This window comes from Astatotilapia calliptera, chromosome 23 (assembly GCF_900246225.1).
Source record: "Astatotilapia calliptera chromosome 23, fAstCal1.2, whole genome shotgun sequence".
Lineage (NCBI taxonomy): Eukaryota > Metazoa > Chordata > Actinopteri > Cichliformes > Cichlidae > Astatotilapia > Astatotilapia calliptera.
In genome coordinates, this window is record NC_039323.1 from 12,950,705 (window position 1) to 12,976,692 (window position 25,988).

Genomic DNA, 25,988 nt, shown 5'->3' on the forward strand with positions numbered 1-25,988 from the left:
TGGGCTGTAATATGCAGTCTAAGTGGCGAGACTATGGAGCCACAAAAAAGGCATGCATGCAGATGTCTGTTCAGAGCCACACTGAGCGAAGAGGATGCTAGAGGAAACCAGAACACAGCTATTCCTGTTTATAGGTTACAAAAACATCTTCTTCAATGTTAGATCATAAAAGACTGGCTTATGAGTGACAGCCAGGATCAGTTTCTCCTCCAAAATCGTTGCCAGTATCGATATCATAAATCCCAGCCTTCTTATTTTTGATGAGTCAGTCAGGGAGAAGTGACAGTGATGAGTGCTGTGCTGATCCAAATATTTAGAGTAGCTGAGAGCACTGTGAGAATCACACAAAAAAAAAAACAAACAAACACTGAAAGCATTTGTGTGTCATCGGCTTCAAAGGATTTGTAAATAAAAAGGAAAAATGCTGCCTGACCATACAACCGTGCGATGAGAGCCACAAGCAGCTAAATGATGTCAAAAAACTGGCACAATAGCAACCTGAGAAGCAAACAGTAAGGGCCAGACAGTGCTGGCTTTCAGTGATGGGACTTTTTAAAATAAGAGGGAAATTTTCATAATATATCAAAAAATGACTGAATGTTTGGGGGGGGGGGGGGGGGAATTTAGATGAGTCATCAAATGTTCTAGGTCAGCTTGTACTACACCTCCATGGTCCATCAAATTACAAACACTGGTGTCATATTCACTGTTTTTAAACCTTTGTCCTCTTAACTGCTCTGAAAGAAGTGGGAAGAGTTTTTTCTGTGTCAACAGAGAAACCCTGTCCCTTCTCACTGTTCAACCACACGAGACTAACGTTCCACAAAGGAGACGGAAAGAAAAAAAAAAAGTTTAGTTGTAAACAAATACTGATGTCTCATCATATTTATTAAAACCAAAACTTGAAAATAACCATTTTTCTTAGAGATAAACTCTAGATACTAGAAAAATGCCCAAGGCTTATTTCGCAACACTTTAATCATCAGCATCAGAAAAAAGTTGCATTTACACAGACTAGAGCTCGAGGCCAACAAGTGCAATCCCTGAAAAGTGGCAAAACAAATTTAGGGCTTTGGTTAATATGGCTCTTTTTAATTTGATCCTTCTACAACAAATGAAAGTTGGGCCAGCAGAGGGTTTTAAGAGATTAGGGAATACTTCTAATGTACTGGATCTGTCTGATGATAACAAAAGTGACCTCAGACCTGACACAGAAGGCCCCCTTTCACCCTGAGCTTAAACCTATCAGGGAGCTTAAAACAACAACAAAGCCATATTACGTGAAAGCGTTCTATGTGAGCGCCGTGGGAGGCCACACGTTGTTACCAAACTCGCATTGCACGCAGCAGTATATAATGTAAAATTGGATAATCCATTAACCAAGCGGATTCTAGGCCAACTCACTAATACCTAGAGCATACCCTTTGACCCCTCATGTATTATATCTGACATGTGAATGGTGCAAGTAAATGCAAATGTGGACCCACAGAGACGCTTTCTCTTTATGTTATACGTGGAAGTTCCCTCCACCTCTTCCCAAATACTTGTAATAGCATTAAAGGTACTTTAGAGTCTGAACCTTGTTGCATTACTGCTCTTATTTCTGCGGATAAATGCTTTCCATTTAGTTAAGCCATGGCATTTTATTATACATTTATTTTAAATGTATATGTTTGTTGCTATATCGTTTTTCAGAATCCAATAAAGCTCAATCAGTATTATTACCAGACAAAATAAAGAATTACCATTGAGGTGATTTTTAAATACACAGCAAAGGTCACTTTCTAGATGCCATTTCTTCTTTCTTTTATTTATTCATTTTTTTAACTGTATTGTTGGACTAGAACTTCAAAGTGAGCTTGTTAAAATGTTTAAACTAGTGCTGTCAACGTTAATCTCGTTAAAATGATGTTAACACCATAACCGCATTAACGCGGCAAATCTCCGTTAGCGAGTTAGCGCGGATCGCCTCGTGCGTGGGGCTGCACGGCGTCAACGCGTTAGCGTGGTTAGCTCGTCAACACATTAGCACGGTTAGCTCGCCAATGCGTTAGCCCGGTTAGCTTGTCAACGCATTAGCGTGGTTAGCTCATTAGCGCTGTGCAGCCCCATGCACAGGGCAATCTGCGATAACTCGCTAACGGTGATTTGCCGCGTTAATGTGGTTATGATGTTAACGTCATTTTAAGGAGATTAACGCTGACAGCACTAGTTTAAATAGTATTAAAATTTTCATATTCTACAATATCTACACACACAAAAAAAATAGTACACTGAGGAAATTAAGGCCATTAAGTTTGGCTTTGAACGATTATGAAATTGGATACTAGGTAGCATTTTATTTCTAGCTAGGGAGTTTATTGTTGTCTTTCTGTTTGATTTTACATAACTTATGAGACTTTATTCTCTGCAGATTTTAATGTTAATAATTTTACAGTAAATAAATGTCATTGTTTGCTATATCTGAAAGTCCTTCAGCAGGGTTTTTTTCTCTAGGATGTGTTTGTTTGGATCCATATCATGGAGAGATCTTCATGTTCCCACGGATGTCAGGTAAAGGTCATCTCAACAGTTGACAACCAGTCATCTATTCACTCAGATGCTTTCAGGCTCTTTTACAAATTTCTCACATTTCTTTTCTTGAAAACAATAATAAACAATTACATCTGTAAAACTTTTATGATTCTGCTAGGACAACAACACTCATTACGGGTTTGTCTAGCTTTAGCAGACACTCACGTTTCCAATCTGTCAAAGCTGTGCTGTCAAAGCAAACATCCTTTTCAGCTGATAGAGCTTTGTTTGCTTCAAACAAACACCTCATATCTGTTGCAAATAGGGGAAAACCCTGTTTGCAAAAGATATGGCCTGAAATCTAAGTACATCAGTTCCTGAAAAGAAGCTACCACGCTAACACGAATAAGCCCCAAATCACAAGTCAAAATCAGAAGATATATTTGCTTAATCCCAAAACATTACATACAAGTACCACAAAATGGCCTTGAGGGTAACGAATAACCTGTCACGCCTCCGTTTTGCATACACAGCCTGTTTCTTGCAGATACAGAAAACTGAAGTCGTGATGTACGGGTGCATCGGGGACAAATGCGAGGTTACGTGAAGACTCAGTCCCAGGTGTGAGCCGGTGGAGTGGAGACAGTGGCTTCCAGTCAGGATAATGATTTGGGTCAGTAGGTAACTACGTTCCTGGACCACGGGGGACTTGTTGCCAATTAATCCTGCCAATGAGCCAAGTGGGCACTGGAGACTGATAAATGCAGCTCTTTCAAGGAGTGATGGGGTAAAACTTCAACTGCTGACACCACAGTCAGAGTTAAAATGACACAGTAAGATTAGGAATTGTACCAAGCCTGACGTAATGGAAAACCACAACTCTTCCCAGTCAATTAAGCATTGTAAGCACTGCCTTAACTTCTCAAACACTGGCAGAGAGCACTGAAATCCACTCCAAACACAAAACTCTGAAACATCAGGTTTTACCAACCACTTCCTCTCGTGTCTACAGTTCCTCCTCGACTTTAAATCAACCTCAAAAGAGAGGTTTATGCTATGGTATTTCCCCCAGTCTCATTGACTTTATGAGAACAAAAGGCAACTTCTGGGCAACAACAGACTTTTACACACACACAAAAAAAAAAAGTTCCAAAATGTATGAGTCTGAATCTGGTTAAAGTTTCAGGTCATTTACAGTGCTAATAATAAGCGTTTCAAATCGCTTGGTTTCACAGCATACAAAGGTAAAATCTGAATTCTTCGTCCTGTCATCATTTCAATCTGTTTTATGTTTTGGAGTTGAAATGTTCTGGCACCTCATTAACAGCCCCGTGTTTTGCCAACTGCATGCTTCAGTAATTTGATGGTCTTTAGAGGCCAGCATCTGTCACTGCGTGCCAAGCAAGTGTAAAGTGTCCCATTAGCCTCGAGCTTCTGTCTAATCTGAGATTAATCATTTAGTGGCATCTGATCCTAAACGATTGGGGCACCTCTCGTCCTTTACTGTGTGAAATATTTACTGTTATGACGATGGCTCCTCTCCACGAAAAATCTAATCGGGACTTCTCACCTCAACTTGCTCAGAAACAAAAACTTGTTCTGTTGCGCTGCAATGCGCAGAAATTCTCCCACATTTTATGAATATTTTCTGAGCTGCAGGCCCTTGAAGTAGACGAGGAGGGGGCAGGAGGTTAAGATTTAATGCTCTTTAATTCATGTCATTCTTTCCAGCACGTTTTGAGCCTTCATCACCCCCTTTGGGAATCAAGATGAATCATATGAGTATCATGACCATCACTTATATATGTGAATAAGATTAATGACATCTGTCTATTATATAGGCACCAGTGTTTTTATGTTCCATTTTACCACCCTAAGCTACACTTGCTTAAAGTCTTATTATATGACTAATAGAAACAGTTTTCATACAAAAGGAATCATGGCTAGAAAAAGAGTTTTGCTCAGACGTGCCAGAGAAAATATGAATTAAAGGCTGATGTTGACGTCTGAAACTGGACTCAAGAAAACATTTTAGGAAAGAGGAACTTCCGTGGGAACCCTTTCAGGAACTTCATAGTTTAATCAAAAAAAAAAATTTGTTTTTTTTACTGGTTCATGCCTCCATAAAAAAGTCCCTGCTCCTCAGCGAGTCCCTTTTGTGTTCCAGAAACTGAGAAAGTATAAACCAGTAGGAAAAATCAATAGAACAAAAGATGGGAATTTCAAAAACAAAGGGCAGCAAGAGCACGAGAGGGAATCTGACATTGTTTTGTTCTACTCAAGCAGAAAACAGCGCCTTTAAAAGAAAAAAAAACCCAAGTAGTTTCAATAAATCATTTTAGAGATGGGCCTCCCTTCTTTCCTTTCAGCTCGCCCTGATGGGTCAAATTTTGGAGTTTTCTGTATTTATAAGCCCTAAATTGCTTCTTTTTTCCCCCCTTTTTCTTCTCTTTCAAATGTTTTTTTGTAAATGATCAATTAAAAGTACCAACATATATTGAGCTTCTTTTATATGGTAATATTTACCTCTGAAAAAGGAAGATCCTGTCAAAGACGGCAGTTGGCCCAACATAGAATTGATGACATTTCTGAGTCAACCTGGATCAGTATGAAGAGATTTTAGGATAGAATCGTTTACCAGTAAAACTGGACTCGTTTAAGTTGGAATAAATATCCGATTTAAATAAGGACACATCATGGTGATGTTCTAAATATCAAGCTAATCTGGGTCCAGTTTTCCTCCTGCATGGTGTGCAGTGAATTTTCAGTTTAGGTAGAGGTAGAGGTATGCACACACTGACCGCTCTTGTTCTAAATTTATAGGCAAACTAAATCTAACAAATTGCGGAAAAATCCAAACTTGAACTTAAGAGAACACAATTCATGGCCACAGGCCTCGGGAGCCGAGAGTTCACTGGCAGCGTACGGAGGGAAAGTCTGAGCTCTACAACAAAACCGAAACACAGTAAATTTAAGCAAAAGTTGGAGACTCGATTATTATGAAATATGTCGGCGTATGCCTGGCCCAGACAAGTCAACACAAATCTGACAACTTGCCAAACAAGAAGGTGGATCACAACAGTAAGCGCAGGGTGCGGGCCTCGTTTTGCAATGGAAACGCGGACAATTAATGCAGGCAAAGTGTTGAGGAAAACCTACTTCAAAGGGCCAAAGACCTTAAACTGAGGTGATGATTGGTGTTCAAACATGATAAAGGCCACCAGCATGCTGCCAAATCAACAATAAAATGAGGGGTGCGGCCAAAGCTTTGACTTGTCCTGAAAAATAATGCATCGGAGATTGTTTATTGACTCACTCTATCCAGCACGAGTGCGAGAGAAAGAAAATTCAGCCTCAGCTGCGAGGAAAACCCCTAAATCAAGATGCCCAGCCACACACATTCTGACATATGAATAAAGATTTGCGTATTTTGATTTTCCTCAAAAAGCACAAGTTCCAAAGCTTGACTAATTCCTGAATATGTCACGTCCATCATCTCTGATGCCACAGGAGAAAACAGGAGCCGCACCAAACGTGTGAGTTTGATCTGCACTCTAAAGGTCTAAGCAGCACAGGAAAATGGCTGTAAAGAAAACATCATTAGTTACAGAGTAAACAGGAGTTCAACAGAAAAACAGAAAGCAATCAAACCCTAAAGTGATTCTCGTTAATAGGAAAGATAATCTCCTCCACTTTAGCTTGATTCTCCTCAACTCAGCTGGTTCCTCAGTGTAATTGCTCCTGTTAATCATGCCTTAATTTGTTGACAAGATTCATTTGGAAGACTTGACTTTAGAGAAAGAAAAAAAAACTACACGCAATCTCCTCCAATCTGGGTGCGCCAGCATCTTGAAATTAAGGATATGCAAAGAAGACCGAGACCAGATTAAGTCATTTTAAGAGTATTAGAGATGCCCCTAAAGACTGATGTAACACCGTGATCGGCACGTGTCACTGCTTATTAAACCAGCAAAACTGATCAGCCATCTCATTCTTCTTAATAGGAATACTGAAGAAACTTCTGTTTGTCCCTCTTTACAGTACCCATGTAAGAGTTTTAGCTTGTTTATAATAAAAACATCATAAAAACCCCTAACGCTCACTCCCTGCTGGCTCACAATCCAAAAAAGCCCAGGGCTGGAGCTCAATATTTATTTAAGATAATTATAAATCTGGTTGAGGTTTTTTCTGCTTAAATTTTAGAGCTTCCCTCAAGGAGGTTTCGTCCTTCCCCCAAGGAGGTTTCGTCCTTCCCCCAAGGAGGTTTCGTCCTTCCCCCAAAGGAAAATCAAGGGAAAAAATACATTTTTATTGGTTAAATAGTCAGAAATTCCACTAAAATATATAAACTTTTGCTTAGCAAGATAACACAGACTTAAAATTTTCTTAAATTTCTTAAAAAGACCCTGATTAGGTCATTTTCCTATAAATATTGATGCCACTTTACAACTATCATTAAAATAAATAACACTACCACCTAAGCCGGGGCTTTTGATTCTCCTTTCATAAGGTTCCTGCAATAGACACGCATTTGAGGTTTAAGCCAATCAGTCTGCTTTTCAGTTACTTAAAATTTCAAGTTAACAATTATCAGAATTATTACATTAGAAAATAATTGGATTCTCACTGTATGTATAATGCTTGCCATCACTGAGCAGCCCTACTAGATATCTGTCACCAGATATCTCAGGACACCCTAAAAGGTCACGTGTCTGACCCCCATGGCTCAGAGAAGTTTTTCCCACAAAGGCAGAAGCTACTTAACATTAAACGGTGTAAATAATCATTTCAAACATATTTTCAGTGGCATGTAATAAAACACAAATTAAAAGGAAACATTTACGCAGGCAGTTTATCTCTCAGGTTAAAAGGCTTACAGAGTCCCAGTGTAATTTAGAGATAGAAGTAATTAGATAATCAGACCACACCATCACTAAAATCAGCAGCCTGAGCCCTCGCAGCAAAGTAAAATCATTTACCTCTTGCTCGACTTGTGAAGTGGAAAAAAACTGCCAGGCAGCTGCCATTAAGTGTTTGAAGTGTGAAAGTAAGAGCCAGGAGGGAGGTCAGACCTGTTAAGGTGTAGCTATCAGTAAGAGTGGCTGTTTGCAAAACCAGAATTCTTCAATGACCTGAGCTGCCCCTCACTCACTCACACTCAACCACAGGACAGCTACAGGAAAACATACTGGGCTATTTAAAAAGTTCTGCCCCAAAAATGTGTGTTCGGTTTGGTCAGACATAACACTTTTTTTTGCATTTTTCACCTTCATCTCTAACTTTCTGGCATAACTGAGACATCTGCGTACAAAGTCAGTCTCGCAGTAAGAAAAATGTGTCACTGGAGCGCTGCGCTCATCTGAACTTTTTAAACATTTTCTGAAAATATCTGGTGAGCCAGAGAAACAATCCAAATCGATCCCCTCACCTTTTCATATTATGATAATAATGATAAAGGTTTCCCAAAAGCAGCCGCATTATATGCAAAAAAATACATGTGTGAAACTGCTACTTAAGCTCCTTTCAAGTGATTAGATTATAAATTAAGCACATAATGATACTCACAGTTTCTCTTTAGATCACTGAGGCACACAAACTGCTAGCTTCACTAAATGGCAGTGACTTGGAAGACTCCTCTCACCCCCAGAAAGCCTTGTGCAGCTGAAATGACTCACATCCCCTCATCCAACCTCTGTCAACCATCATGAGGAGGTAAACACTTCCAAATATGGAGAAAATATGAAGACGGTATTGGAGGGCAATATCAGTTTGGTTTGCTTTTAGCTTGGAATGCCATACTCTGTGAGCCAGAGTCACTCCACGGAGCCAGTTCTGCGGTGCATACCTTTCACTTGGAATAATAATGATGATTGTAGAGACTTTTCACATTGTTTTTGGTTGAGTCTGACCTAAGATGGGTGACAGTGTGAGCTTGCTCTTATATTTAAGAGAATATAGTTTAAAAAAGGAAAGAAAGAAAAGAAAAAATGAGCGGCCTCAAAAGTACAGGAATGTCCAAGAAATGCAGAATAAAGTGAATATCAATATAATTCACTCCCTATTAACCAGGAAAGCAGGGCCAGATTAGCAGGTAAAAACAGCCCACGTGCTGTGAGGAGCGGTCTTGTCGCACAGATTGTCTTCAAGTGATTAAGAGGGTGTAATTAAAGTCTGATTACGCCCCACGAGTGCCATAGGTCAGCCGCTAAACAGCCGGTAGAAGAGAACATTACAACGCCCTGCATGGACTGGAAGTGTATTGAGGAGCAACTTGGCTTGAGAGTGCTCATTTCCTGAAACAGCTCAGCCCACTTCATTCAAATCCCACAGGAGAAGACCATTCACTGACACTTCAAGATAAAGTCATTTTCTGTTTTTGCTTCCCTCATTTCTAATGCGGGGAATCGTTTTCTGTAACAAACTTCATAGAAATCTGACTCAAAGTCAGTCTGAACAGTTAAATGAGAAGTCAAAGTTTTCCCCCTGACTCTAATGCCATATATGTAAATAATGTGCACCTGAGACATCTGTGATATGAAGGGTCTACAGGGTTAAAGTAAAGCTCTGCCCTTCTTTTGGCATTTGCATTACTTTCATAGGAAGCTGAACTCCAAGTGCATGTTTGGAAGGATATTAAAAGAGACTGCTAAATGGGGCCTCACGAGAAGGCAGCTGCAATGTAAACACAGAAGAGCCTTAAAAACTTCACGACTCATTTATGCAAAGACGTAAAGGCGCTTATAAGCCAGTCTGATGCAACTTCAGTCTTTGCACAAAACTTGAAAGCATCAGGTGGCAGCACGGAGGCGCACCCAAGCTTTCCAAAACAAATCATTAAGTAATACTTGATGATAAATCTCAAAGCAAAAATCAGCTGCCTGTCTAGTGACTGTCCCTCCTGGACTTTAGATGGTAATCCCGATTCTGCTTTGCAGCCTTGTGAGATTGACACGTTGGAGCTCCACCTGACACAGGTGTTGGTTACAATGACCCTGCCATTCACAGAGGACAGAGAAGACTCCTACAACCAGCATTCGGCCATGACAGTCCGATTTTTTCTTGATTTTGGCATCATTAGAAAATGATCATGCAAACAAAATAAAAAGAAAACAATCACCTTTTTTTTAACATTCATTTTGATTATGAAGTTCACCACTTTCCTTTACTGGGGTGTGTTTTCCACCCACATAAACACCCAAAGTCACTTGTTATTTAGTTCAACTCAATCCAAGACAATTATTAGACACGCTTCAGTCAACAAGATCTATCTGAAGGAAGAAAAGTTCACAAGGCTGCCTGCAGCGCTTACTGGTTTGAAGAAGTGGAAGACTGTCTGGAAGCAGTGGTTTACCTTGTAAGATATGCTTTATGGTCAAAATTATTCCCCAAGTCTGTGCTGGATGAACCTAATGAACCTAAAGGTGTGTCCACCATATCTGCTATCGTCTTGTTCTCAAGTTATCACAATATACAAGATTTTTAGAAAGCTTACCCTGACCTGGAGGTCGAGGTCTCTGAGATTTTTGGTAGATGCATCTATGGTATCAATCTGAAGCTCCTACATCATTTTCCAGTTATCGGAATCACAAGACTTTTCGAAAAGTTGATCTCTTGAAGATATAGAAATGCTACCAAAAACATAAGCCTCCTTTGTGGAAGTAGTTAAGATGATTCCAAGCATTCTTTTTTATTCGTAATGCCTACATTACCCACAATGCACATCCACTACCAAAACAAGTTGGAGATTGCGATGTATTTTGGAAGTGGCGGCTAATATGTTAAGTTTTTTCTTGCATTTGCACGACTCACTTGTCTCCACACTAAGGCTTGCTGATAAGTGACATTACACCTGATGTACAAAAGCTCACGAAGATAATAGAGCAATAACAAGTTCATAGGAATCCTCACTGGAAGGAACACAATGATTAACAAGTAACTCCTTGTACTGTTTAACACTGAGCCCATCATTACAGCTTCATTGTGGGCATGCTGCTTTTATGGTAGAACATGAAGTTCAGACCCAGGACTAAGTCCCTACGTTTCTAGTGTGGAAATTAGTACACTTAACCTTCCAACCAAGCTCTACAGGGAGTGCATAATTATTAGGCAAATGATTATTTTGTCCACATCATCCTTTTCATGCATGTTGTCTTACTCCAAGCTGTATAGGCTCGAAAGCCTACTACCAATTAAGCATATTAGGTGATGTGCATCTCTGTAATGAGAAGGGGTGTGGTCTAATGACATCAACACCCTATATCAGGTGTGCATAATTATTAGGCAACGTCCTTTCCTTTGGCAAAATGGGTCAAAAGAAGGACTTGACAGGCTCAGAAAAGTCAAAAATAGTGAGATATCTTGCAGAGGGATGCAGCAGTCTCAAAATTGCAAAGCTTCTGAAGCGTGGTCATCGAACAATCAAGCGTTTCATTCAAAATAGTCAACAGGGTCGCAAGAAGCGTGTGGAAAAACCAAGGCGCAAAATAACTGCCCATGAACTGAGAAAAGTCAAGCGTGCAGCTGCCAAGATGCCACTTGCCACCAGTTTGGCCATATTTCAGAGCTGCAACATCACTGGAGTGCCCAAAAGCACAAGGTGTGCAATACTCAGAGACATGGCCAAGGTAAGAAAGGCTGAAAGACGACCACCACTGAACAAGACACACAAGCTGAAATGTCAAGACTGGGCCAAGAAATATCTCAAGAAGGTTTTATGGACTGATGAAATGAGAGTGAGTCTTGATGGGCCAGATGGATGGGCCCGTGGCTGGATTGGTAAAGGGCAGAGAGCTCCAGTCCGACTCAGACGCCAGCAAGGTGGAGGTGGAGTACTGGTTTGGGCTGGTATCATCAAAGATGAGCTTGTGGGGCCTTTTCAGGTTGAGGATGGAGTCAAGCTCAACTCCCAGTCCTACTGCCAGTTTCTGGAAGACACCTTCTTCAAGCAGTGGTACAGGAAGAAGTCTGCATCCTTCAAGAAAAACATGATTTTCATGCAGGACAATGCTCCATCACACGCGTCCAAGTACTCCACAGCGTGGCTGGCAAGAAAGGGTATAAAAGAAGAAAAACTAATGACATGGCCTCCTTGTTCACCTGATCTGAACCCCATTGAGAACCCGTGGTCCATCATCAAATGTGAGATTTACAAGGAGGGAAAACAGTACACCTCTCTGAACAGTGTCTGGGAGGCTGTGGTTGCTGCTGCACACAATGTTGATGGTGAACAGATCAAAACTCTGACAGAATCCATGGATGGCAGGCTTTTGAGTGTCCTTGCAAAGAAAGGTGGCTATATTGGTCGCTGATTTGTTCTTGTTTTGTTTTTGAATGTCAGAAATGTGTATTTGTGAATGTGGAGATGTTATATTGGTTTCACTGGTAAAAATAAATAATTGAAATGGGTATATATTTGTTTTTTGTTAAGTTGCCTAATAATTATGCACAGTAATAGTCACCTGCACACACAGATATCCCCCTAAAATAGCTAAAACTAAAAACAAACTAAAAACTACTTCCAAAAACATTCAGCTTTGATATTAATGAGTTTTTTGGGTTCATTGAGAACATGGTTGTTGTTCAATAATAAAATTATTCCTCAAAAATACACCTTGCCTAATAATTCTGCACTCCCTGTAGAACCACGTGACAGAAAACACAGCAACATGTAAAAAGGTAAAACTCAGCAAAGCAAAAAAGCTCTCTTACTTTTTCTCCACTTTGACGTCGCTGTAGTGTTTCTGGAAGACGATGAAAGCCGTATGTTGAAGTCTGTTGACACTGAGAAATAATAAAAAAAAAAAATCCTCAGTGTTACTCAAATGGATTACACAACTTTAATTGTGCTATGCAGGACCCACACTGGCATGGTAAGTAGGTCCTGTCATCTCACACACATTTTTTTTTCCATGACTGTGTTGTTCATCAGCAGAAAGATGAACTTTGGGCAGGCTTCCTATAAATCGTGCATGAACCTAAGCGCTGGTTGTCCATTTAAATTTGAGTCTGTCAAACACCTGTCACCCCTCTGGGAGCAATACTTCATAGCAAAGATGTAGAGCGGGAACAACAATGCTGACAAGTGACACCGCAGAAAATATTTCACCACAGCACAACAATTATTTAGCAGAGAGAACTAACAGACTAAAATTTAATATAAATGCACTCCTGACAGGTGAAGGACCAATTTGTTTGCACTGGCCATCATGTGTTCAAGTCAAAGCATCTCATTACTTTGTAGGGATTAGGCGTCAAATTTAAGACACTACATACTCCAGCAGACAGGTTCAATGAGCTTGGCTGATCTGACTTCCATCTGATTGTACCAAACCATCAGATGGAAGTCTGATGGTTTCAAAAATGTTGAATGTCCAATTTATCCAGCCAAAATTGGAGCAAAACTTTAAAAAAAAAAAAAGAAAAAAGGCTAAAACCTAATTCTGAATTGAAAGATAAAAGGGTGAAAAAATTGTGATAATATTTTAGTCCCTCCAAAACAGTCATACTGCAAGGCTCAAAATTAAAATCATCTTGCAACCAAAGACGGGCTGTGACACACATTTTTAAGCTTAAAAAAAAAAACAACTATTAACTAGCCAACAGGAATGAAGATTGTAATAATGGAATAATTAACACGGTAACTTATTTATATACTAATTCTTATTCATGGTGATTGTACATGGATTTTCTACTGCTTATCCAGGTTGAGGTCACATGGGCAAAAATATGTATGCTACAAACACATTTACAAGGGCTAATTTCTGTATTGCTGCATTTTACACTGGTTTTGGTCCATTTACCAGTGACTAATATGCATGTCAAACCAAGAAATTACGCAATCCATATCATGCTTTTTATCAGATGAGTTACTTAAACTATATTATCTACTGATAATGTCAGCTTGCTCGCTCTATAATTATGGGATCTGGTTGTGTAACTGTGAAAGAGTTACTGACAAACAAGATCTGCATGGTGCACTGGTGAGGCATCACAGACGAATTTGGAAAGTTAAAACAGCACAGAGATCTGATCCATCACATTTATCAAATCTTTTAAATCTGGAGGTCATACCATCGTATGCTAACTAAAAAGGTTTCTGTAGGTACTTTTAATATATAAAGTATTTGGCTTTTGATATGTATTTGTGTTTGTATGATATGTAAGTGCTCCAGGGCAAAGGTTTCCAGGGTTTTCTGAAGGTCTTCAACATTTTTTTGTTTTACTAATTTTCAGTCCAGTCCTCGTACCTGACCATTTTCAGATGAATGATTTTTGGTTGTTTGTTTATTAAGCTACTTAACATTGATCTATGAATCATTCAAGGATAAGAACGGCACCAAACTAAATGGATGGACTGCTGTTGGGTCTATACATAAAAGCAAAGAACCACTTTTAAATTGTATTTTTGGGGACTTTGTTACTGGAAGCCTGTGGCAAAAAAAAACACCATTTGCTCCTATTTCTTTTGCAGAATCCATGAAAAATGCCAAAGAGTTGGCATTTTTCATACATTTGCCATACAAATGGATGGAAATAAAATTGTATTTTGCACCAACAAGGTGATTCCTAAATAGCGATTAGATTAAATCTTGGCACATCTTGGAATGGGGTGCAGCTATCTATAAAACACGGTAGAGGCTCTGTCATGTTTTGGGGCTCCATTTCAGCCAGTGATGTTGTACTTGTCATAGAAAAGTAAAGTTTTGATCCACTATTTTCAAAGATTGGTAATCAGCTTCATTCAAAACGCTCTGCCAATGCAATAAAATCACACCTGAATAGAAAAAACACACAATGGAACACTATCAGTCACGGACTGGCTTCCCTAGAGCCTGGACCTCAACATTATTGAAACAGTGTGGGAGGGAGAAACATCCATCTACGAAGCCTGGAGAACTATTCCTGAATACTACTTAAAGAAACAACAGAAAAGCTTTCCTGAAAGCTTTCAGGCTGTGTTGAAGAATAAAGGTGGTCACACCAAATACTGACTTTCAAGCTTGTTGGAACTGTAAAAACTCTGTTTTTGACCTATTTTCCTAGAAAAAGAAAAAGAAAAAAACCCAAAAAACTATCAATGGTGATTTTCCAAAGATGTCATTACATTAAACAGCAAACTGATGACTTGCGTCTCCATGAGATATAAAAATTCAACCTTTATGCTACTTTTTGTTTAAATGTTATGCTGAATGGACATTAGTTATATACCGTAGACTGCATTATTAGTAGTAGCATTGTCTGGGTTCAAGTGTGTATTTCTATCTGAAATCAACACTAATAAAATTCATCAAACAGATACCGCAAGTACTTACAAAATAAAAATCCCCCCGAAATGGTTTTAGCTTTGAAGGAGCCCTGCAGCTGTAGGGGACGACCCCGAATTATCCTACAGGATTCTTTTGGATTAAATAAGAGTCAGATAGGAGTATTGGGAAAACCAGCCCACTACATGTCACACCCCAAGCTGAGAAAACAGCAGAAGTCTTAAACAGGCACAGACATGTTATGCTATGCTGTGTAGGTTGCATCATGGGGCTGGTGGGGAACTGTGTTGTTATCGGTCCCAGGCGATCTTTGGTGTTCATTTAACATATTTGCATCAATTTTATCGTTTTTTGTGCAATAACAATAAACCCATTCGTCATCCTTTAAGGAAGTTTCATATCGACCCAAATTTAAATGATGAGTTTTGAGTTGATTAAGATCTGGATGCAGATTCAGAAATGTATGGAGTATGAAAAACTGGGAGATGGTGTCTTCAGCCACTCAAGAAAACATCACTGACCCATTCAGATCCAAATGTCCTTCAGGATCTAGGGATGGGAATCAGGAATCTAGTAGTTCAGTTCCTTGGAATTGTTAGTCTAGCTGCCTGTTGATGCTTAGTGGTTCCTGTTGCACTTGCACTACAATCCAATGATTTCAGTTCACAGGGCGTGGAGGAAATAGCAACGCCGTCTACAATGTTGATATGGACATAACTTTTTTTTACTGCACAAAAGGACAGGAGCGTGATAGTACAGTGGAACCCTGACTTACGAATACCCCATATTACGAAAAATTCAAGTTACGAAGGCACTGAACGGCAATATATTTCTGCCCGTGTTACGGCAAAATGCCCGTGTAACGAAATCTGCGGGCTCTGATTGGCTGAGCCTACAATGCCTACAATGCCTTCCAAATCATGTGACAACCCCTTGGCTTCCGTACTTGAGTTTCGCTGTTCCACTTGAACGACTTATTGTTGTTCTAGTTAGCAATTAGCCTATAGCCTATCGTTCAGCATCGCCTCACTTAAAAGGTGCAATGGGTGCTTCAACTTACGAAAATTTTCGACTTACGAAAGACCCTCGGGAATGAATTAATTTCGTAAGTTGGGGTTCCACTGTAAAGTGGAAACTGAATAAAGGACGGGAACAGCTGCATTAAGCTGCTAACACAACTTCGGCTTTATGCACAGACACCATGCTAATACTTAGCTAGCCAGAGAACATACTAACGCTAGGCTAGCCAGACACCAATGCTAACACTAAGCTAGCCAAGAACCCAAAGTGAAAGCTGTCTTTGGACTGTGGAAGGAAGCCGGAGTACTGAGGAAGACCCACACAGACACACGGAGAACATCCAAACTGCACAGAGAAAGGCTCTGGCCTGATGGTGGATTCGAACCCAGGATCAGCTTGCCAAAGCTAACCGCCATTCATAACAACACTAATTGTAATTAACCATCTACAGCCTTAGAAGATCCTTGGTTTATCACAGCTTATAGAGGTAGTGTTTTCTAAAAGAGGTGCTGTGTGAGTATGAAAAACTGGTGCCGTTTCTTTCAGAGAAGGACATTCTCATTAAAATATGTCAAGAAACACAAACAGTGGAATAACTTGACTAAAACTACCAGGGGGGCCAAGGCTCAAAGGCAGCAGAGCCACTCATCTTTTAAGTTTAACATCATCAACGCTGTCAAACGAGTTCTTTTTAGCTAGAGATTTTAAAGACAGTTTCGTTTAATGTTGCCTGAGTAGAAAATGTGTCGGAGCGACGCAGATGTATTCAGTTTGATGACAGCTCTCCCAAGGGACCTTGGTGTTATTGATTTGAAATTCACATCCAAGTCAAAGTTTGAATTCAGTCTTTTAAAGAAGAAAGTGAGATTTATTTTTCATTCCAAGGCAGAACAATACCTTCAGCCTGGACCAAGATTCTTGTTTCACTCACAAAGAGGAAGATGACGTCAGATCCATTTAGGTATAAAAGGGTTCAGTTTAGTCAACTTTCTGAGGAAATCTTGAAGCAAAATACGGAGGTATTGCCTCAGTACTGGTTACGTCAACAGACCAAACATTTTTAAACATATCTGCAAAGGAAAAGTCCATATCTCTGGCCACTATTTGCACAAGCACTCCTCTCTGGTTTACAGCCTGGCTTGTTGTACACTATATGGATGTGCATGACTTATTATCTGACAACTGAATGTTACTGCCCTGTCCAGTCACCGATACAAATATTAGTCGGGTAAACTAATTCTTCATATTTTATTGATGTACAACACCAGTTAACAACCGTTTTGGAGATGTTGCGTCACCTGTGACTATGCGAGTCTGAAACCCTTTCAAAAGGCTGTTAAACTGATGACTGTGTACGTGACAAATAAAAATTTGAATTTGAATTTGAATTTGAATTTGAATAAACACACAATGTAAAAAGCAGAGACCCATACATTTACCATGAAACAATCTTACATACACTGCATCTGCATTTTAAAACCATCATCCTGTCAAACCATACAACAGCAGAATTATAGAGAAGTAGATGTGGGACTTAGCCTTTAAAGTTCCACTTTGTTGGTTTTTATGCACTGCAAAACTTCAATCTAGAAGGAATTTATGTGGGAATGCAAAGCAGATTTATTCATCCATTTTGTCCAGGTCATAACAGGAGTATATATCCCACCCAAAGATGATCACAAAACAGATATGCAGCTGGAATGACAGGCAACAGTTTTAACTGGTGCTGCAACAGAAGATTAGGAATACAGGACTATAGAGAGGCAATCACACATGATCATAAAATGCTTTCATTTATGCTTCTAAGAAGAAGAAATGATGCAGTATTTTTATTCATTATGATCGATGCTGGACTTTTAACCTGCCTAGTTTGTGTCTGTGCAGCAGAAATGAGCCTTCCCTGGAGGATGTCTGGGCTCTCCCTTAGAGAAAGGGTGAGGATCTCAGTCTCTCAGAAGTGGTTCGGAGCAGAGCTGATATTCCTCCACATCAAATGGAGTCAGTTGAAGTGGCTCAGACAACTGACTAAGTGCTTCCTGGACACCTCAGAGGTGAAATGTTTCAGATATCTTACAGGAAGGACACTCTGGAGCAGACCCAAGACAAACTGTGGAGATTATGTCTAAGTGTCAGTACCAGAGCCTACCACAGCCTAGAGGAGGTAGCTGCGAGATGGAGGTCTGGACATCTCTGCGTGGAGAGCTGCCTCTGTGACCCAGGACCCGGATATAAGCATTAGAAAACTGACCGATTGATACATTCAGTTCCAAACTGTAAAATAATTACACAAACGGCTAACAAACAGTCACTTGAGCTTCCCAGTCTCAATAAATATCTACACCAATGCCTGACTGTGTTGTTTACGAAAGACAAACTAATTGTCTCTTTGAGTTGATTCATTCTCTTCCAGTTGATGGGAAAAATGGCGGCAGAAGCTGGAAACACGTAGCAGACGACAGTGGTGGCCAAAAGGCCAATTGCAGTGAATGCAGGCTGCACTGATACATGTGTATGAAAGTGCATACAAGGTTGGACTTCATAAATGTCTGCAGTTACAATGTGTCACCACCATAAAACCATAAATCCAACATAATCCCCATGGCAGGCAGGCATAACATTGACTTTTGTACTATATTCCTTCATTTAAATAATGTAATAGATGAAAAAATGATGGATCATTGGGCCATGTCTTATCTCATAGTATCATCCCCCCCCAGTTAAGTGCTTCACTCTCAGACTGCAGGCTTACTGTGGGTCCTAGTATATTTAAAAGTAGAATGGGAGACAGACCTCTCATTTTCAGATCTCTCTTCTGTGGAACAGGCTTCCAGTTTGGATTTAGGACACAGAAACCTTCTCTACTTTAAAAGTTTCACTTTAAAACTTTCCTTTTTGGTGCAGCACGTAGTTAGGGCTAGATCGGGGGACTCTGAACCCTCCCTTAGTTACACTGCAATAAACCTGGCTTCTGGAAGTTTCCCATGATGCACTGAGTGTTTCTTTACCACTCTCTCGCCACTTCGCATTTAATCAGTTTAATCTCCAGCTCTCTGTCTTTTATCCTGTCCCCTTTGCCTTGTGTCCAGTCTTGTTATGACTGAGGTTTCTTCCTGTTAAAAGGGAGTTTTTCCTTCCCACTGCTGCCAAGTGCTTACTTACAGAGGGTTCTCTCTCTATCAATGCAGAGTCTTTACCTTACATTACTGAGCACCTAGTGGTAGCTGTTGTTGTGATTTGGTACTATAGAAATAAAACTGAACTGAACTGACAGTGGTGTATGGTTTAATGATAAAAACTTTATTTTCTTTCTTGTTATTTTTTCCCTCGAGTGGCCCCCAACTGAGCTCAAAGTGCCCACTAGATGATCCAACTAGGATGGGTGATATTGGGATGCATAGACGTTATAAGGTGGTGACGCTTATGCTAAAGTGGAAGAAAAATGTGTCCACGCTCAAAAGTACCGTCACCTGACAGTACAGTCAAAATTGTCACTGACGTCATCAGCGACAACATAAAGGCTTCTTTCCAAAGTGGAGAACACAGATTCGCATTGATAGTTGTTGTTGTTGGGTTTGTTTGTTTTTTATTGTTTCGCCTTTAAAAAGTTTGACTCCCCTGCTGTGAAGGATACTTCTGTAGCAATAACGCCAACAAAGCACAGATGTGTTACTTTGTGACACACGCGGCTATGAAAAGTACTCGAACAACGTGGCGAATTCGAGGCAAACGAGTCCAACAAGCAGCAACAGTGACGATACAAATAACTATTTTTTAGTAAACGGAAGTTTCTGGGCGCTCTAAAGTAAAAAGCAGCGACATGTTTCCCTTCTGATGGAGGGCTCTGTGGGGGCTCTGGTGTCTTCCGCATTGCTCTGCAGTAAACCACTGTGCTAAATCTAGGAGCCCCGCAGAGACGCCCCGAGTCTCGTTTAGCCAAATGAGCCGCTTCACAGTGTTTGAACGTGTTTTCTGTGCATGACTGAGTCCAGCTCGGCACTAGCTAGCGACAAGTTAGCTCTGTTAGTTTCCCCGTGTCACAGTCCTACCGGCCCGGGCTCTGGTACAGAGTCCACGCCCTCACTGTGAACCCGTCCGAGCTGCAGTAAAATCCACATTACATCCCAACAAGGCCGAACAAAGTGAGCACGAACTGCTCCAGAGCCGGGTTCTTAACAGCAACACGTCAAACTGCACCGGAAACCGCCCGTATGTTTGAAAAGGTGCGACGTATAGTTTCACTTACCTCGCTTTCTAGGAAACCTAACACAGGGGCTGAAATCCCACCAAAAACAGTGAAAACTACTTGATCCAAATTCTGGGAGAGTTGTAGGCAGTGACGTCACGCTGAAATTCCAGCTCGTCTGAGTCAGTTCAGAGGTTTGCCCATGTAAGGCAGCAGGCCAAAACAGCACGGCCCTCAGTGCGCACACATCTCCGGTCTGTGCGCACAGCTGCACGCTGCAGTCAGGCAAAGGTCCACGCTGGAGGCTTTCTCCTCAAATAAAATGTCATCCTAATAAATACTGAAAAATTGAACGTACCGATACTTAGAACCCTTAAAATGTAAATGAAAGAAGAGTGTGCAGTGATTTGGTGTCAAACATGTGGCCTGGGGGCCAGAAGTGGCCCTCCAAATAAGGGTCCGGTTTAACTTGTGGTATTTGTTTGCATATTTCACTCTCTTTATTCGAGGTGTTGTTGTCATATTGCAGAAACAACAACCTCTGCCTGTTAGTATCTGACATCACCAAAAACAAATAAATACAAAATGTTTAAAAAATAACACAAAACTTTGTCAAGCTCATCTTCAGCCGACAATACAAAATATGGGACAGCCTAGATTCTATCCCAGGTTTTCTCATGGGCTGTATCACTACAAAAGAAACATGGGGGCCAGAACCAGCACTCCAAATGCTTTCCAGTCCAGCCCACGGGATGCCTTTGCAAAGTGTGAGATGATTACTTAACCTGTCACAGGTAATCACATAAGTTAGACATTAGATGTGACAGGAGGTACAAGCCAGAGGTCCAAACAGTAAGTTTGGAAGTTTGGAAGTTTGGAAGACCTGTGATCTTCTGGGTCATTATTATAGAAGCACTGGGATTTTAAGAAGACATAGCATTAGCTAAAGTTACCTTTTTATATTTTCTCTCCTCCCTTTGATGTTTTTCGATACTTCAACCCTCATGTATATGCTGTACATAAAAGATGGGCTTGGCTATTGTTAGTACTTTGGCCACCTTTATGTTATTCTTGTTTCTATTTATTTGTTTTGGAAACACAAATGAGCATATTTGGATGACAGGATGGAGTGCAAAGTTATCAGCTAATGCTAACTAGCTTCATTATTAAGTATCATTCATAAGCTGTGTGGATGCAATACAGATACACACAGATACCTGCTAATTAGTGAAAATTAAGAAACCTATAAAGTCACAATATTTTTCTATTAAAAATGCTCCAAAAGCCACTAACAGCACTAACAGCAGTTCAGTTTGGTCACTCCATTTACAGGATCTAAGGCCTAGTCAGCGTCTTCTACATGCACACCTGTCAGTCAAAGTGGCTATTCTCATAACTGTAGATTCTAGATGGATGAGTTATATGAAAATTCATAGTTTTTATCAAGGAGGAAATTATCCATGGAGACCAAAGGTGTGGTTTTTTTTGTATCAGGCAGTAAACATGTTTATTTCTGCTGTAAAGTTAGACATTTTAACATGGGAGCTGACTTAAAGCTGGACCCTGAGGTTGTTTCTTGGTTTAACCAGGCAGGAAGTGAAACTTTCTCGACTAAGAATGTTTTTTGTATGAGTGTCATTTGGTAGAGCTACTGTGACTTGTGATGCATATCTGTCAGTGTAACTGCATTTTTATTTATTTTTTCTAAGATATACTTCTTTGTATTGTAAAGAACTAAATTTAGACACAAAATAAACACAGTACATATATCTGATATGATATATATATCATATGTGAAACGTGTGTGTTTTTTTAGTATATAAGCTCATCATGACTTATAAAGTTCAAACAAGGCAGCAACATTATAATAAAGAGAGATGGCAGTCAAGAATCCTAAATTGAAATCTTTGGAAGAATTCAGCAATCGCAAAGATGTAAAAAGATATTCAACTTTCAGGGGAAACAGCAAGGATTTAAAGCATTTTTCATACACGTAATTTTTAAACTCCATAAAAATTAAAGTAAAGTAAATTAAAGTAACCATATATAATGCTTTAAAACATGTAGTTGCCCAGATGCATTAACATGGCTGCCAAATAGCGTGACTAGTGTCTGGAACTTTGGACAGGGCCAACAAAAGGCTGAAAAGATTGTGTAACATACCAAGTAGAACGTCTCATAACTAGTAAAGTTAATTAGTAACGTGAATAGATATTTTTAAAAAAAGATATATCATCCCATAGATATTAAGGCTTGGCTTTTAGAAGAAAGGATACGTGCAGTTTCACCATTCTGTCAATGTCTGCTTGTACACTTCTCAAATGTAGAACTACATATTCCCATGATATATTATGTCTTTATAAGATTCACAGCATCCATATGAGGCAAAGCAAACAGGATTTTGACAGGAAATCACCACATTTGCTCAGACACACTTCTGATAACTCGCAGTGAACATCGCTGCTGTGCAGATGTCATTTAAACGCTACCATGCAAAAGAAAAATAGAGACCCTCAGGCTCAGAAACGCTGCTGCCTTCTGTGGTCATTTAAGATGGACTGAGACGGAGAACTACACCCCCCAAAAAAGAAAAAAAGAGTTTTAAAATAAATAAATTTATCAAGGAATGGGTTTGCCATCAGCACACAGTGAGCATCCACGGTGATAAGAAGGTGCATTGGTAAACACGCACATCTGTGTGGGCACCATCAGTGCTGAACGATATACACAGGTTTTAGTGCAACATATGAGGCCATTCAGATGGTGGCAAACCATATTTTACTCTTATTACAACATAACATGGGTCAGTTTATTTATATTGCATATTTAACACAACAGGCGCTGATCAAAAACAAAACACACACAAAAATGACTGAAATTCATTAATTAAGTTAAAAGAGAAATAAAATAAACTGGTCTGCCTGCAGTCGAGACACATCCCTCACTCACACTCCATCCATCCATTCTGTACCACTTATCCTTAACACGATCACAGGGGTCTAGCTTAATGATTTACATTCTTTTCACTAGCTGGGCCCACGTCCTCATTTTAGGTTTGACAGCGTTTTAGTAGGTAAAGGTGAACACTTGGACATGAATTGAGCTGCGGTTTGGGGAAGGCCTCGAAGAGGACTGGCGACGGCTCCCGGGCCTGGCAGATCCCCATGTACTAAATAGGAGTGAAGAAGTTAAAGAATTGAGAACAAGGAGGGAGGGAGGGTGGGGCACGTAAATGAAAATGAACAGTTTGCAGAACTGGGGGGAACCTATATAGATGACAACCGGAAGGAGCGTGTTTGGAGGCGTGGTCCCGCTCCCGAAATTCCGATACATAATCTCCAATAATTTGACTTTTACATGATGTTGTGCATATTTATGGCATATATGTTTCCCATATTCTTCCCATGTCTGAAATACAATCTATTTTTAACAGCCATGCAATAAACTGTGCAGCACTGTGTCCAGCTGGTCTTAACAGGAGACTTTCTGCTTGTCTCACAAGCCGTAACTTCCAAAAGGTTTTGTTAAGGTACCTGCTAAAGACTAGCGGACAAATGACTTTGCAAATTCAAGGTGCTGATTAAAAAGGAAGAAGCTCAGCAAGTATCAGTCTTAACTTAGAGCATTCAACCAGTGAGGTGTGAATTGGTACATTTTATAATCTGAACAGATTCAAATTCAAACTCTGCGTGTTGCATGCTGCAGTGCTCGCATGTCCTGTCACGCACCGTCTGCCTTCTGGAACCATGAGAATGAGCCAGCGCTCGTTATTTTCGGCGACTCTTTTCTTAACTATTAGAATAAATATTACTGATGTATGAAGAAATATTACTTATCGACGAGTGACAGCAGAAGATTGAACCAGTGCATTTTGGGTTGTAGTCTGCATACGTTAAAAAGGCCTCAGTGCTTGCTCTGATTGTGTCACACAGTGAGCAGTTTGAGTAATTGTTTCATAGCTGCTTCATGACTTCTGTAAACTGTTGTTTACACAGTAGCGCACATGTGTTTTTGGCCACTGTCATATTGATACTAAGATATGAAGCATGTGACTAAAACCAGTTTACACTGACAGAAATAATTACCTGTAAATGTAAATACCTGTAAGAGCTCACACAAAGCTAATGAGTATAAATCCTACACAGTTTATGTTAATGTAGTTCAACAGTGGCATTAAAGATGGTTCTGTTCAATACTAGTGTTTTTAAAAAAAAATCCCATTTTTATAGTGTCATTGTAATAACAGAATCGAATATATACTCAAACATATATTTGTGATTTTGTGCATGTGAAGCATTTGCAACAGGCCCTTTGTTATAGTGTATACTATAACAACAGCAGCTGTTATGGATACAGTATAACATACAACAGTGAATGTGGTTACAGTGCATTGTTTTGAAGTTACTGGAAGACCTTTTTTTTATTCATGACCTTTATTTCAACAGGAAGTCCCATGACTATCAAAATCTATTTTACAAGATTTAACTAACCTGCCAAATATGTTCAGTAACATTAACTTGTGACCCTGAGAGAAAGCTTTACTATTTTTCCTTTGAAATATTTTTCCTTAATCTGGAAATATTAAGTTATTCTTTGCACTGTGATCTCCTAATGGTAACCTCTTTCATATTACAAAAAGTCATTTGACCTATTGTTCTCAATAAAACATTGAAACACTGAAAGCTTTGAAGCCTTTTTTGTTGCTTATTTGACAACATTTCCAGAATTTTCTTTATATCCAAATATATATCTGTCTATAGGGTCTATGGCTAAAATGCATCTGAAATATACATCCATTCACTTCTGCTTATCCATTTTCAGGGTTGTGGGGCAATAGGCGGGGTACACCGTGGACAGGTCACCAGTCTGTCGCAGGGCTAACACATAGACATAGACAATAATTTGTGCTCACATTCCCACCTATGGGCAATTTAGAGATTTCAATTAACCTATCCCCACTAACTGCATGTCTTTGGACTGTGGGAGGAAGCCAGAGTTCCTGGAGAGAACCCACGCAAACACGGGGAAAACATGCAAACTCCACACAGAAAGACTGATGGTGGAACTGAACTCAGGACCTTCTTGCTATGAGGCTACTGTGCTAACCAGCGTGCCAATGCTGAAATTAAAATAACCAAATTTCACTAATTTTGGATCGCTTCAAGCAAAAACTGAAGCCTTAAATTGTTGGCTGGCTAGTTTCCGTAATATGCTCTGAGATCAGTTCTAAGGACAAAAGTTCTTCACCAAAATCACAAATGACATGGGGGGGGGGGGGGGGGGGGGGGGGTGCTAATTTCCAGCGGCCCTTCATCCTAAACCATCCGGTTGGATGAAACTGGGCTACTAATTATATTATCTTTATTTGACCTTTTGACCTTTATACTGATTGAGCGTCCAAGTAGAAGGAAAATTTTAATGCTGCAAAGTAAAGTTGCATGTTTTTATAAATATATTTAAATATGCCACAAGTAAGTAAGTCTTTCACAATACTGTGACTGAGTGAAATGCATATAACATGGCATTTCCCCTGTTGGTGCCCTACGATGTTAAATAATTCAATTAGCATGTTTGTACTGAGGCTGGGTTTTCAACACACAACTTCAGTACGGTGTTTGTGAACTGACGTTGAGAAACCTTGTTAAGCTTTCTAATATCCTTGTATAATGTCCCTTTTTTATATACCTTTTCTAAATTTTTTATTGTTAAGTAATGTAGATAAGTGAGTTATATGAAAATGAAAAGAGATGAGACATCATCATCATTATTATCCAAACTCATAAAAACATGTACATAACAGCCAAATGTTTAAAAAAAAGGTTTGCTAAAAAAACTAATATCTTTAAAGCTGGTTATGATCCACATAAGGGCCTATGTAATTATTTAATTAGCACCAGTCCTCTCGTTCTGCCACGAAAAAGGCTTCCAACTGATATTTTGTCACTAATGGCATGCCACATTTTTTTTAAACTATTCTATTAAATACTATTATTTGAATATTACTCCAG

The 25,988-nt window shown here is 39.7% G+C and overlaps 1 protein-coding gene across 3 annotated transcripts in view; it reads right to left on the reverse strand.

The window, feature by feature from the left end:
- lpp (LIM domain containing preferred translocation partner in lipoma) overlaps nucleotides 1-20,961 on the reverse strand; it is a 176,495-nt gene extending 155,534 nt beyond the window's left edge. Inside the window, exons 1-2 of one of the 3 annotated variants that reach the window (XM_026159643.1) lie at nucleotides 20,041-20,961; nucleotides 12,223-12,294 (exon numbers count right to left, since the gene is read on the reverse strand). The gene's annotated coding sequence lies outside the window, so the exon portion shown is untranslated. Of the gene's footprint in view, nucleotides 1-8,079; nucleotides 8,149-12,222; nucleotides 12,295-14,825; nucleotides 14,964-20,040 lie in introns of those variants that run through there. The other 2 variants (XM_026159644.1, XM_026159645.1) reach the window with 2 other exon arrangements.
- Between the last annotated feature and the right edge of the window lie 5,027 nt (nucleotides 20,962-25,988).